The following is a 13446-nucleotide window of genomic DNA, read 5'->3' as shown; positions in this document are numbered from 1 at the left end:
GTGACCCTACCTAAATTTGGTTGGGTCCATGAATATCCTCTTCTCGGAGCGTTTGCCCACCATACGAAGCATAAACTCGAGAATCCTTTATATGCACCAACAAGGAAATTGCACGCAGGTCAGTGCACACTGACTGCAGCTACAAATAATGGATCCTACTGGCTCCTTCCATCACTCTTTTACTCGGTTTTATACGGGAATCTATCCCAAATCATAGAGTCATTAAGGCTGGAAAACACCTCTAAGATCATTCAGTCCAACCATCAGCCCAATCCCACTGTGCCTGCTAAGCATGGCCCAAAGCGCCATCTCTACACACTTTCTGAACACCTCCAGGGATGGAGACTCCACCACTCTCCTGGGCAGACTCCTATGAAGTTGATATGTTGCTAGAGAAGAAAGCTGAGCAGTATATCATGCACTGGTTCCTCATGCAGTAAGGGCTCTCTTCTTGCTGAACATGACTTGGGTTGCTCTTTTGTTTTGGGGTTAGAAGCTGAAAAGCCCTAATTCCATCCTGCCCTGAGCTTTGTGCTGTGAAGGAGGACAATGAGTCATTGCGTACATCCTTTGCATAAAGATAAGCTCTCGTGAAAGCGGTTTGTCAGCTTCAGACCTGATGAGAAAGGACAGATGCTTCCACACCAAGCTTTGAGTCTTGTCTTGCATGGTACAGTGTCTGGATTTTTGAGGATCAGAGGGCAAAGGGCTGAGCCAGGGTCTCCTCAAGACCTGGACTGTGCACATCCCAGCCAGCACTCAGTCCTTCCACTTCTGTTTGCAGATGTTGCCATTGGACCTTCTTCTCCCACAAGGGCTGAATGCAAGTCGAGAGGATGATTGGTAGACACTAAATACATGATATCCTGCAGCACTTAGCAGAGGACAGAGAATGTCAGAATCATAGAAACATAGAATCATAGAATCGTAGAATGGTTTGTCTTGGAACTGGCCTTAATTCCACCCAGTTCCACCCTCTTCCATGGGCAGGGACGCTTTCCACTGGACTAGGCTGCTCCAAGCCCCATCCAACCTGGCCTTAAACCCCTCCAGGGATGGGGCAGCCACCACTGCTCTGGGCAACCTTGGCCAGGGCCTCCCCACCCTCAGGGTCAGGAATTTCTTCCCAAAGTCTAATCTAAATCTTCCCCCCTCCAATTTAAAGCCATTCCCCCTCATCCTGTCCCTGCCCTTCCCGATCCAGAGCCCCTCCACAGCTTTCCTGGAACCCCTTTCAGCACTGGAAGCCGCTTTAATGTCTCCCTGCAGCCTTCGCTTCTCCAGGCTCAACAACCCCAACTCTCAGCCTGTCCTCATCTGGGAGGCATCATTCCAGCCTCCTAAAACTCTGGGTTTTAAGCTACTGCTGATCTGGCCTGCCCTTGGTTTCTGGCCCTTGAGCAATCTGGTTAGCAAAGACGGTCATGCACACTGAAGCAAAGGTGGAGATTCCCAATGGGTTGTGGGTAGAACCCAAGCTTTTGGTCCACCTCAAGCCCGTATCCTTCCACGCTCCTACAACCAGCAGCAAGGAGAAAAAGCGCCACATCAAAGTTAGCACTGGGTGGGTTTCATATGATGTCTCCACAGCAGCAGAGATACGGCAGGCTTCCACGGGCACATTCCCTCTTTCTTTCTCTTCAGAATCCTTTATTTTTTCCCCCTTTCTCATTCTGTCTTTGCTTGCATTTCAAGGTTAAAAAAAGTCAGGATACAATAGTAAATATGTAAGATTAGCTCCTAAAATATGTTAGCAAGTGAAAGCTAAAGAAAGCCAAATGAATTTAAAAAAGGCTTTCTTGAAGCTTAGAACAGAGACAGTTCTTTTGATCCTTTATCACACAATAACAAAAAAAGCACTGAGCAGGATACATATATATAATATACATATAATATATATATTTATATCCTCCATGTGCGCGGGTATGTGTGTGCGTGTGTGTGTATTTTAATTCACATAGGCTTTCCTTTCTTTAAAATGCTGCAAGAAGCTTTTTTTTTCTGCAGATTTCTTTTTCTTCCCTTTTTTTTGATATTTCAAAGCTGGCAGTTCAGTAAATGGCTGGAACTGCCACATCTCTGTTCTTGCTAAAGAAATCAATGCTAATCCTATTACTGGCAGTTATCACCTATCCCAGAAACCGCAGCTAAAAGAAAAAAAACCACTGAGATGTCAAAGTAGGAAAAAAGCGTGGGGGAGGGGGAGAAAGCGCCCTTCATTCACTTTCAAACAGTGATTGTTTTCTTATTTTTGATCATTTTTTCCTGTTAAGAGAGAAACTAAACCACACAAAAAAAAAAAAAAAAAAAGGAGGGAGGGAAGGAGAAACCCATGCTCAAATAACATTAAGAGTCTGATTTAAACCTACGCACCTGCACGTAAACCCGGGCACCGCTGAGAGATGAGGCTCACGCCGCGGCGCAGAGGTGGGAGCAGCGCCCCAGCACTTGGGCAAAGGGCATCCCAGTTGCCCAGGTCTCCTGCCCCCTTGGCTGCCAGCGTGAACACAGATCCAGAGGGGTTGTTTGGGGCCACAGGTGTTGAAGCAGGCGCGGTGGGGGTACCAGCCCCCTTTTGGGTGTGCTTGCAACGTAGCGACCCCTCGAAAGCACCCAGCCGGGTGTTTGCACGAGGCAGTGTTGGCGGTGCCTTGGCTGGTTTGATGGGCTGGCTCTGCCTGCTGCAGCCAGATGTGGATACGGACGGATCCCCCTGCTCACATCTGCTCCAGATGTGAGCAGATGTCCCATGCCCTGGGACAGAGTGATTGCTCGGATGCAAGACTGGCTCCATCCCTTGCATCTGCAGTCGGTCTCAGGGCTGAGCACCTCAGAAGTCTTGAGTAGGTCAGTGCAGACTGTACTTCCCCATCTACATGGGATCTTGGTGACTCCACAGTTATTTTATGGTTCCTACACCTTTACTTCTCTTCCCACGTGCCTCTGCAACGTGCTTGCACTCCTTGAGCATCTTCAGGGTCCAGCTCACCTGCCCAGGATTCCAAGGTTCCCACTGCAATCGTGATCACAAGATGCTGAAGAGATGGAGCTCCTGAGTTCAGTTCACTCTGTGAAGGCCCAAGTTTGGCCTGTCAGGTGGCCCTGCCCAGCCCACTTAATGCCTCATGAGTCTGGGTGATCAGACATCCTAACTGAATCATAGAATCACAGAATCATTAAGGCTGGAAAAGCCCTCTCAGCTCATCCAGTCCAACCACCAGCCCAACATCCCCGTGCCTGCTAAACCATGTCCCAAAGTGACACCTTTACACACTTTTTGAACTCCCCCAGGAATGGAGACTCCACTCCTGCCCTGAGCAGCCTCTGCCACGGCTTCACCGCTCTTGCAGTAAAGAAATCTTACCTAATATCCAATCTAAACCTCTCCTGGTGCAACTTGAGGCCATTTCCTCCTTGAAATAAAGCAGAAGAAGACTCACGCATCCACGGCCGGCGAAAGTGTCAGAGAGGAGATGGGGATCACTATGGGTGGCACAAGCTGCGGGCTGTGAATCCCACCCAAAGGTTTCCCCATCTTAAAAAGAGCACTTTAACAACTTTTTTAATAGTAGTGGGTCTTTTGGCATTTTTTTCCATCTTTAAAACAAAGGCCAGGTGCTCAACTGAAGATCCGCCCTGGACAACTGGATGTAATCAGCCAAACTGCCAGAAAATGAAAGCCTGTGTAATTAGAAGCATTATTCACTATTTATATGGTATCAGTTCTCTCCCAGTAGCAATATTTGGCCTTTCTCCTTAGAAATATGTGGGGTTTATCTACTTTTGTAGTTCAATCAATAGGAAGACTGCCCCTACAGCAAGCACTGAATTTGAAAGGCATAAGGAACTTTCTAATTAGGGCTGCTAATGAGGGACACAAAACAAAGCCCTGCCACCCCAGCAGCTCCGGTCGCCCTTTCTGCCCAAGCTGTGCTGTGCCCTCGTGGGATGGAGCCAGGCTGTCCTGGAGACCCCAGGAGGGCTCCCACCTCCAGGGGTGCAACTAGACAGATACAGAACTTTTTAGCAGGGTGGTTTACAGAGAAATCTGGTACCTGCTCTGTCCTCCAGCATCACATCTTTGCAAACAGGATTTCCCCACTTGCTGGGACACCTTTTAGCTGCAGCTGTCTGGATGATTTGTAACTCTTGGGAAGAGCAAGTGCACGTTGCAAATTCATGCAGAGTTTCTGCTTGACAGAAGCTCCTGGCAAGTCAGATGCTGGGATATTTTCTTCCAAACTCATTCACAGTGGGTCCTGCACCTTCCCAGTCAGCAACTCACAGGGGACAGGAGCGAGCCATGCTCCAGGTCGCTGTCTCCTTGCAAAATCATCCCATGGTATCATAGAATCATGAAATGGTTTGGGTTGGAAGGCCTTATCCAGTCCGCTCACCCTGCAGGAGCAAGGACATGTTTAACTGGATCCCCTTGCTCAGAGCCCCATCCAACCTGGCCTGGAATGTTTCCAGGGATCATAGGGTTTTCAGTTCTAGGTGGGATTAAGAAGGGGGTTAGCAAAGCAGTCACATTAAACTTCCAGAGGGCAGACTTTGGCCTGTTCAGAAGGTTGATTAGCAAAGTCCCGTGGGAAACAGTCCTTCAGGGCAAGGGAGCCCATGAGGGTTGGGCGCTCTTGAAAAATGAAATCCTATCAGCTCAAGAGCAGGCCATCCCTGTGTTCCGGAAAAGGAGCCGGCGGGGGGAAAAGCCAGCTTGGTGGAGCAGGGTGATCTCAAGATGCGTCAATAAGAAAAAGAAGCTCTATGTGCTCTGGAGGAAAGGACAGGCATCTTGGGTGGACTACAGGGACGAAGTGAGATCGTGCAGGGAAAAAATCAGGAGGGCCAAGGCCCAACTAGAATTAAAACTCGCTAAGTCTGTGAAAGACAACAAAAAGTCTTTCTACAAGTACATTAACAGGAAAAGGAGGACGAGGGAGAATATCCAGTCTCTAGTGGATGCAGAAGGAATAACAGTGACAGGGGATAAGGACAAGGCTGAGGTACTTAATGCCTTCTTCGCCTCAGTCTTTAATAGCAAAGAAAGTTGTTCCTTCTGTTTACAAATCCAAGAGTTAGAGGGGCAGATTGAGGCTCCCGTGATCCAAGAGGAGGCGGTTAGAGACTTGCTTGCCCAGCTAGACGTCCACAAGTCTATGGGGCCGGATGGGATCCACCCAAGAGTATTGAAGGAACTGGCGGATGTCCTTTCCAAACCCCTATCCATCATCTTCCAGAGGTCCTGGCTGACTGGGGAAGTTCCACTAGACTGGAGGCTGGCTGATGTTGTGCCCATATACAAGAAGGGTTGCAGAGAGGATCCGGGGAACTACAGGCCTGTCAGTCTCACCTCAGTGCCAGGGAAAGTCATGGAACAGGTAATCTTGAGTGCTATCATGAAGCACACGCAAGAGAACCGGGTGATCAGGCCCAGTCAACATGGGTTTACAAAAGGCAGATCTTGCCAAACTAACCTGATCACCTTCTATGACAAAATCACTCAACTACTGGATGGGGGAAAGGCTGTGGATGTAGTCTTCTTGGACTTCAGTAAAGCCTTTGACACAGTTTCTCACAGCATTCTGCTTCAGAAACTGTCAGCCTCTGGCCTGGACAGGCGCACACTCTCCTGGGTTGAAAACTGGTTGGATGGCCGGGCCCAGAGAGTGGTGGTCAATGGAGTTAACTCCAGCTGGAGGCCAGTCACAAGTGGAGTTCCTCAGGGCTCAGTACTGGGTCCAGCTCTGTTCAATGTCTTTATCAATGACCTGGATGAAGGCATTGAGTGCACCCTCAGCAAGTTTGCAGATGACACTAAGCTGGGAGGAAGTGTCGACCTGCTGGAGGGTAGGGAGGCTCTGCAAAGGGATCTGAACAGGCTGGACTGCTGGGCCGAGACCAATGGGATGAGGTTTAACAAGACCAAATGCCGGGTCCTGCACTTGGGGCACAACAACCCTATGCAGCGCTACAGACTGGGGGAAGAATGGCTGGAGAGCTGCACAGAAGAGAAGGACCTGGGGGTGCTGGTTGACAGCCGACTGAACATGAGCCAGCAGTGTGCCCAGGTGGCCAAGAAGGCCAATGGCATCTTGGCTTGTATCAGAAATGGGGTCACCAGCAGGTCCAGGGAGGTTATTCTCCCTCTGTACTCGGCACTGGTGAGACCGCACCTCGAATACTGTGTTCAGTTCTGGGCCCCTCACCACAAGAAGGATGTTGAGGCTCTGGAGCGTGTCCAGAGAAGAGCAACAAAGCTGGTGAGGGGGCTGGAGAACAAGTCTTATGAGGAGCGGCTGAGAGAGCTGGGGTTGTTTAGCCTGGAGAAGAGGAGGCTGAGGGGAGACCTTATTACTCTCTACAACTACCTGAAAGGAGGTTGTGGAGAGGAGGGAGCTGGCCTCTTCTCCCAAGTGACAGGGGACAGGACTAGAGGGAATGGCCTGAAGCTCCGTCAGGGGAGGTTCAGGTTGGATATCAGAAAAAAATTCTTCACAGTAAGAGTCATTGGGTACTGGAACAGCTGCCCAGGGAGGTGGTCGAGTCGCCTTCCCTGGAGGTGTTTAAGGAACGGGTGGATGAAGTACTTAGGGACATGGTTTAGGGAGTGTTAGGAACGGTTGGACTCGATGATCCAATGGGTCCTTTCCAACCTTGTGTGATTCTGTGATTCTGTGACCTTAAAGATCATGTAATTCCAAACCCCTGGATCAGGGGATCCAAGCCCCATCCAACCTGGCCTGGAACCCCTCCAGGGATGGGGCAGCCACCCCTGCTCTGGGCACCCTGGGCCAGGGCCTCCCCACCCTCAGCGTGAAGAAATTCCTCCTAACACCCAGTCTAAATCTTCCCCTCTCCGGTTTATACCCATCCCCCTCATCCTATCATTCCATGCCTTTGTAAACAGCCCCTCCCCAGCTTTCCTGGAGCCCCTTTCAGGTACTGGAAGGTCAGTATAGGGTCTCCCTGGAGCCTTCTCTTCTCCAGGCTGAACAACCCCAACTCTCTCAGCCTGTCCTCATCCAGAAGGTGCTCCAGCCCTCGGATCATCTCCGTATCCTCCTCTGGACCCGTTCCAACAGTTCCGTCTCCTTCTTATATTGGGGACTCCAGAACTGGACCCAGGGCTCCAGGTGGGTCTCTCAGAGCGGAGCAGAGGGGCAGAATCCCCTCCCTCCCTGCTGGTCCCACCGCTCTGGATGCAGCCCAGGACACGGGATACGGATCCTCCAGCCCAGGGCTGAGGGGGCGCTGAGCGATTTCCGCAATACAATCGGGAACGTTTGTCACCAATCGACCATAAGAAAAACCCCCGCGCCGTGAGGGCTCCGCGGGTGCACCTCCTCCCCGCGAGCCCCGGCGGCGCACCCCGCAAACCCCCACACCCCCCACAGTCCGCACACCCCGCACAGCCCCACACCCCCCACAGTCCGCACAGCCCCCACACCTCGCGCACAGCCCCCACAGCCTCACACCCCCCACAGCCTCCATACCCCACACACCCCCCACACCGGCGGTGTTTGCCACGTCGTTGAGCCCCGGAGGCGCTCTCCCCTCCAGCAACAATGACGAGCTGCTAAATGGCGTCAGGGATGAGTCCTGGGTAAAATAAACCATCATTTTAATGCCAAGGGCATTCACCAGCCATCGGCACGCGGCGCCGCGCCGGACGGGAAACACCTGAAGGCAGAGGGGCGTTGGGAGAGGGCCTCGCGTCCCGCAGGGCCGGAGCGCAGGAGGGGAAAGCGCTGCTGTGAGATCAAACCCGGGCGTGGAAGCCTGAAGGAGATGACAGCTGCCAACACAGCTCACAGCCAGGGAAGGAATTGCCCCAGCTCCGAAAAAAACCCACAAGTTTGCCACTGGTGACCAAGGGGTGGCAGAAGATGCAGCGGGAAATGGTGAGGGTGGACATTTGGAGAAGGTTCTCCCCCAGGAGGGTGGTGGAGCCCTGGAACAGCTCAATGGAGTTCAGCCCGACAACAGCCCAGAAGAGTTTGGCCAACGCCGTCAGCCCCACGGTGTGAGTGTTGGGGTGTCCTGCGCCCGGACAGGAGGTGGACACCGTGAGCCTTGTGGGGCCCTTCCAGCTCAGGACATTCTGTGATTCTATGAATCAAAAAGGCACTTTAAAAATTTAGATCGAATTATCTTTTTTTCATTGTAGATAAAGCAAGTGACTCGCCACAGGAACGAACCCATTCGGAATCACCTTGGTGGAACAGTTTGCTTTTTTTGAAGGCAGTGAGCAGCCCACCAAAGCCACCCGGTAACCCCTCACCTCCTCAAGCCCTCAGTCGATGGCTGGATGTCACACGTTAGATCAGTGGCAAACTCTCGGCCCAGAAGTGGGGGTCACTGGGGCAGAAAGTTGGCAGTAGGATTCAGCCCATCATGTGGTCACAGTGGTTTTGTCGGGCTGTGACACCTATGGGCCTGCCAGCAGGTGAAATGTTCATCACCGGCACATAATTACCTTATCTCTGATCTTAATTTTGACTATTTCACTGTGGAATGCTCTCTGTTTACATCTCCCCTCCTAAAAGTTTCATATCAGGAAATGGCATAATGTTATATTTAAATTAATTGGATATTCTGGGTTTACTGCTTACTTCGTTGGGGGGGGTGTAGAAACCACACAGTATACAATATAAAATATAAAATAGATGTTTGTGCAAAACATATAATTTAATGCATGAGATACACAAGATCTTCCAGCATACTGTGTTTTAAACAACAGCATTTTAGCCTCCAAGGCACAGCAGCAAGGGAAACATTTTCCAGGCTCAGTTTCTCTGCTATTGGAACATTTGTTTTTTATTCTGAATATTTCAGCACATCTATTTACCTGGCACTATATTTAGTACCACAGTACCAAGATGGCATATATAAAGATTCAATTGCAATTCCCATCTGATGTCCCTTCCCTCTCCTTTTTACCCTCTTTTTTATGTCCACACTCTGAATTCAGCACAAAGTTGGTGTGTTTAATTTAAAAAGAAGTAAAACGCGCCAGGAGACGCCTCAGACCACTGCAAATCACCTACTTTATAGAGGCAGTAAAATTGTGTATCGGATTAAAAGTGATGCTGATCTGAAATTTATGATAACTTTTAATGGCATTATAATTTTTTTCCCCTGTGCGCTCCATCACAGAATCATTTGGATGCACAGTGCAGCGAGATGAAATTTGTAAGGGAAGAACATTACACAGGCAAGTAGAGAGGGAGAGGAAAAAGGCAGTGGAATAATGCAAGAGCCCCTTTTTGGACTGCAAAGGATACTCCTGCTGCGTGTTCCACACTGCCAGTGGGGCTGGGCTGGACCTGTTGGTCCTTGAGGTGCGAAGCTGTGGATGCGCTCGGTGCAGGGAGTGGATTATCACGCCCAGCAAAAGATGGAAAGGACATTGGGACCAAGCCATGCTAGGTATGACTTGGGAAGATCTGATGTCATTTCAGTCCCTGCTCAGCATGAATCAAAGCTCCTTTTACCTCTGCAAGGCAAAGACCACAGTGGAAACATCTGCCCTTCGGAAACATCCTCCCTCAAGACCACAGGGATCTCCTGCCACCAGCATAGCTCTACAGCAACTTCTCTTTGCTGGGCAAAGCCCACATTGAAGACATCCACCCTTTGGATACCTCCTACCTCAAGACCACAGGGATCTCCTGCCACCAGCATAGCTCTGCAGCATCTTCTCCCTCTGCTTAGGGCAGGTCTATGAGGGTATTACCCATCAGCACTAACACAGTTTTGTAGAGAGGGTTGCCAGCTGAGGCTATAGAGAAAGACCCATCTGAAGTTCTCCGTGTAGATTAGCAAGTTTTTAAAGCACAGCTTGATCCTGTGGTTGGTGGTAACATGGATCCAACCCCAGGGACAAAAGCAGTTAGGGGTGCAGAGACCCAGAAGCGCAGCACCTCACCTTTCACCTGAACCCTGCTGCTCTCCATCACCCATTTATGGGCAGAAAAGGGACTCCAAACAAGCAAGAGGATAAGCTACAAGTGCCAAAGTCAACAGCTGCCAGCAGCTCAGCTGGCATCCAGGTGGAAATGTCCTGGAGCCACACACTGAAGGATGAGGGAAAAGTTAAACCATCATGTTCTTACTCCAGTACCACCTACCCTCAGCCAAGAAGAAAAAACCCTACATGGTCATGTAATTAAACTGTGTGATCACACCCACAAAAGCCATAAGCAGTCCTGAACTCTGCCTTTCCCCAACTTCAGTTTCACAAAGCAACGGCCATTCTCTAACGTAAACATAGACGATAATACATCGGTCACACTGAAATTAGTACAAATTGCTGAAGAATCATAGAATCACAAAATCAGAATGGTTTCGGTTGGAAGTGACCTCAAAGCTCACCCAGTCCCACCCCCTGCCATGGGCAGGGACACCTCCCACTGGATCAGGGGCTCCAAGCCCCATCCAACCTGGCCTGGAACCCCTCCAGGGATGGGGCAGCCACCACTGCTCTGGGCAACCTGGGACGGTGAAAAAGTGTGTGCATACACATAAACAGTAGGATTCTGTATTAACACACAGCAAATTGGATCCCATTTATATTTGTAAATATATTTCTGTAAGAACAAACTCACCTGTCAACAGCTTGGAGTTCTTCAGGAGAAGTATCTCCGCATTCAAGGAACCAAAGCGCTGGTGCTGCAATTGCTTAAGGGAGGTGTGGCAGAAAGCAGGAGATGCTGGTGGAAACCAGGAGATGCTGCTGGACAGGTTGTTCCAAGCAGACATCTGGCAAGAAGGGGAGCAGTTCAGCAGGGTGAATGTGTAACCTACAGGAGGTGAAAGAATGGAAATAGCATTAATATCAGGTGCGTGCAATAAGTTAAAACCTCTTTAGTAATAGCATAGAAAGAAACCTGAAATATTTATCTAGTGGCTATTTGCTTTGTAGAACATAAAGGAGTAGAACATAAAGGAATAAAACCAGTGGCTTTTCCATGCCATATCCCACAGGACACAATATATGACACAAAACCCCCCACAACTATGCCTGTACCTCTTGATTTAACAAATTAAGAAAATCAACTACAATCACCTTCAAAACGGTTTCCTCCTGAGTGGACCCAGAGCTGCAGATGATGCTGCTGGCACCCAGAGCCATTTCACAGAGCATTTTCTGAAAGGCTGTTGAGGATCTCCATTGGTTTTGTTTTCACCTCTTCTACCAACAAAAAAAAAACATCTTCCTTTGAGCACCAACTGGATCTTTGGGAAGAGGCAGAAATTGCAGGGAGCCAGGTCTGGTAAATAGGGTGGGTGCTCAAGGACAGGGGTGTTGCTATGAGATATAAACTGCTCCACAGACACGTTGACTCGCTGTTCACTCCTGCACTCCCATGTTTTCCCACTGAGTATAAGGAAACATCTCTGAGCAGACGTTCACTCCTGCTGCGTGAAGCAACCGAGCTGAACCCTGTCTGACTGTGACAGGTCAGAACATGTTAGACACCCAACTCTTTAACTCTCCTCTCCCACTCTTGGTTTCTAAGCTATAGGGTTAGTCTCAGCAGTTTTTTCTGTCAGACCTCATGTATTGAAGCGAATGCAGAGGCAGGGGCGCCGCCTCGGTACTGCTGCACTAAAGGAGATGGGGATCTGGAGGCCAACGCAAGGACAGGTGAGACACTGGCTCTCGTGGAATGGATTTACCACCCCGGGAGCTGGGGAGCCCGCTCTGCTCTGCTGCTGCAGTGATTTGCACTGGGCCTTTCAGCAAAAGGAGTTTGCAAAAGATAGGAAATGGCGTGGGGGGCTCCCTGCATAAAATGACACTTTTTGACATAAAATTTTGTCAAAGCACCCTTGTTTTGTCATTGCTGCCTTTGACAGTGGGTGGTGGAACACCCATTCTCCCACTGCCTCTCTGCTTCATTTTGTCCTCTCCTTCTCCAGACTCTGCAACACCACTCCGCAGTAAACTATTCACTGCTGTAACTGATTGTTTTGCTGTATTATGTGAAGTTGAAAACGTTTCGAGTTGTATTTTGCAGTGAACCTGCCTTTGAATCCCCACATTTTATCATTCGGCAGCAACACATATAATTTCAAACAAACAAGTGAACAAGCCCGACGATAATGGCCGGGATCTCTTATCAGTCAGTTTTACACTGGCATAACTCCATAAACTTCAGTGGAATTAATCTTGATTTACACTGTTGGGAGAGCAGAAACAGGCACTGTAAACAGCTGTATCCCGATGCAAGACACTTAAAAGCAAAAGCGGTCACACCAGAACGCCTGGCAGCAGACGTGGATGAAGGCATAAAAAACGCTTTCCTGGTGGTGCTAATCTGTGGGCGTAAACCCAAAGGACAGCGATGGAGAAACTGTGCCAGCCAGCCTGCTTTGCAGAGACCACAGCAAGTGATGCTGCTCGTGGAGAGGCCGGTTCATCACACACGGGCCTGTTGGGGGCCTCCTGGGTGACACCTAGACATGCCAAGTGGGGGGACAGCCTCCCGGGAACGTTGCTGCTGAGGTAGGACAGACCATGACACAGCTGCTGTGGGTTCTACATAGAGGAGAGGTTGGCTGTGGGGGTTTACAATCATGGTGTCATAGAATGCTTCAGGGTGGAAGGGACCTTTACAGGTCTCATCCAGTTCCACCCCCTGCCAGGGGCAGGGAGGCCTCCCACTGGATCAGGGGATCAAAGCCCCATCCAACCTGCCCTGGAATGTTTCCAGGGGTGGGACCTCCATTACCTCCCTGGGCAACTTGGGTCAGGGCGTCCCCACCCTCGCAGGAGAACATTTCTCCCCAGGATCTCATCTCAATCTCCTCTCTTTCAGCTCAAACTGTTCCCCTCATGCTGTCCCTGCACTCCCCGAACAAGAGCCACTTCTCAGCTTTCCTGGAGCCCCTTTCAGCACTGGAAGCTGCTCTAAGGTCTCCCCACAGCCTTCTCTTCTCCAGGCTGAACAACCCCAACTCTCTCAGCCTGTCCTCGTACAGGAGCTGCTCCAGCCCTCGGATCATCTCCGTGGCCTCCTCTGGACTCACTCCAACAGTTCCATGTCCTCCCTGTGCTGAGGACTCCAGAACTGGACCCAGGGCTCCAGGTGGGTCTCTCAGAGCGGAGCAGAGGGGCAGAATCCCCTCCCTCCCTGCTGGTCCCGCTGCTCTGGATGCAGCCCAGGACATGAGTGGTTTTCTGTCTGCTCAAATGCCTTGTGGGAAACAGCACCAGGAAACATTTAAGTCTCTCAAGTGGACAAGGCATGAAGTCAGAATTTTTAAGTCTTGTTGCTTGTAGAGCAAGGACATGAGCTGACCTAAACCATGGATTGATCTCTCAGGCAGCAGTGTCACCTTCTGCAAATTCTCATGGCCACCTCACAGCAGATGGCAGCTATTGCATTCCCTGAATAAATTATCTTTAACAGGGTCATTTAAAAATCTGAAAACCAA

At 50.1% G+C, this 13446-nt stretch overlaps 1 long non-coding RNA gene across 1 annotated transcript; it reads right to left on the bottom strand.

Moving 5' to 3' along the window:
- Nucleotides 1-3486: 3486 nt before the first annotated feature.
- LOC128852997 (uncharacterized) lies at nucleotides 3487-10804 on the bottom strand. The gene is made up of 3 exons (XR_008451170.1): nucleotides 10611-10804; nucleotides 7515-7602; nucleotides 3487-4398 (listed from the first exon to the last, which is right to left on the bottom strand). It is a non-coding gene; the product is annotated as an uncharacterized LOC128852997 (long non-coding RNA).
- Between the last annotated feature and the right edge of the window lie 2642 nt (nucleotides 10805-13446).

The sequence above is a fragment of the Cuculus canorus genome, chromosome 9, assembly GCF_017976375.1.
Source record: "Cuculus canorus isolate bCucCan1 chromosome 9, bCucCan1.pri, whole genome shotgun sequence".
NCBI classification, from domain to species: Eukaryota; Metazoa; Chordata; class Aves; order Cuculiformes; family Cuculidae; genus Cuculus; species Cuculus canorus.
This window is presented reverse-complemented; position numbering and strand designations above follow the sequence as displayed.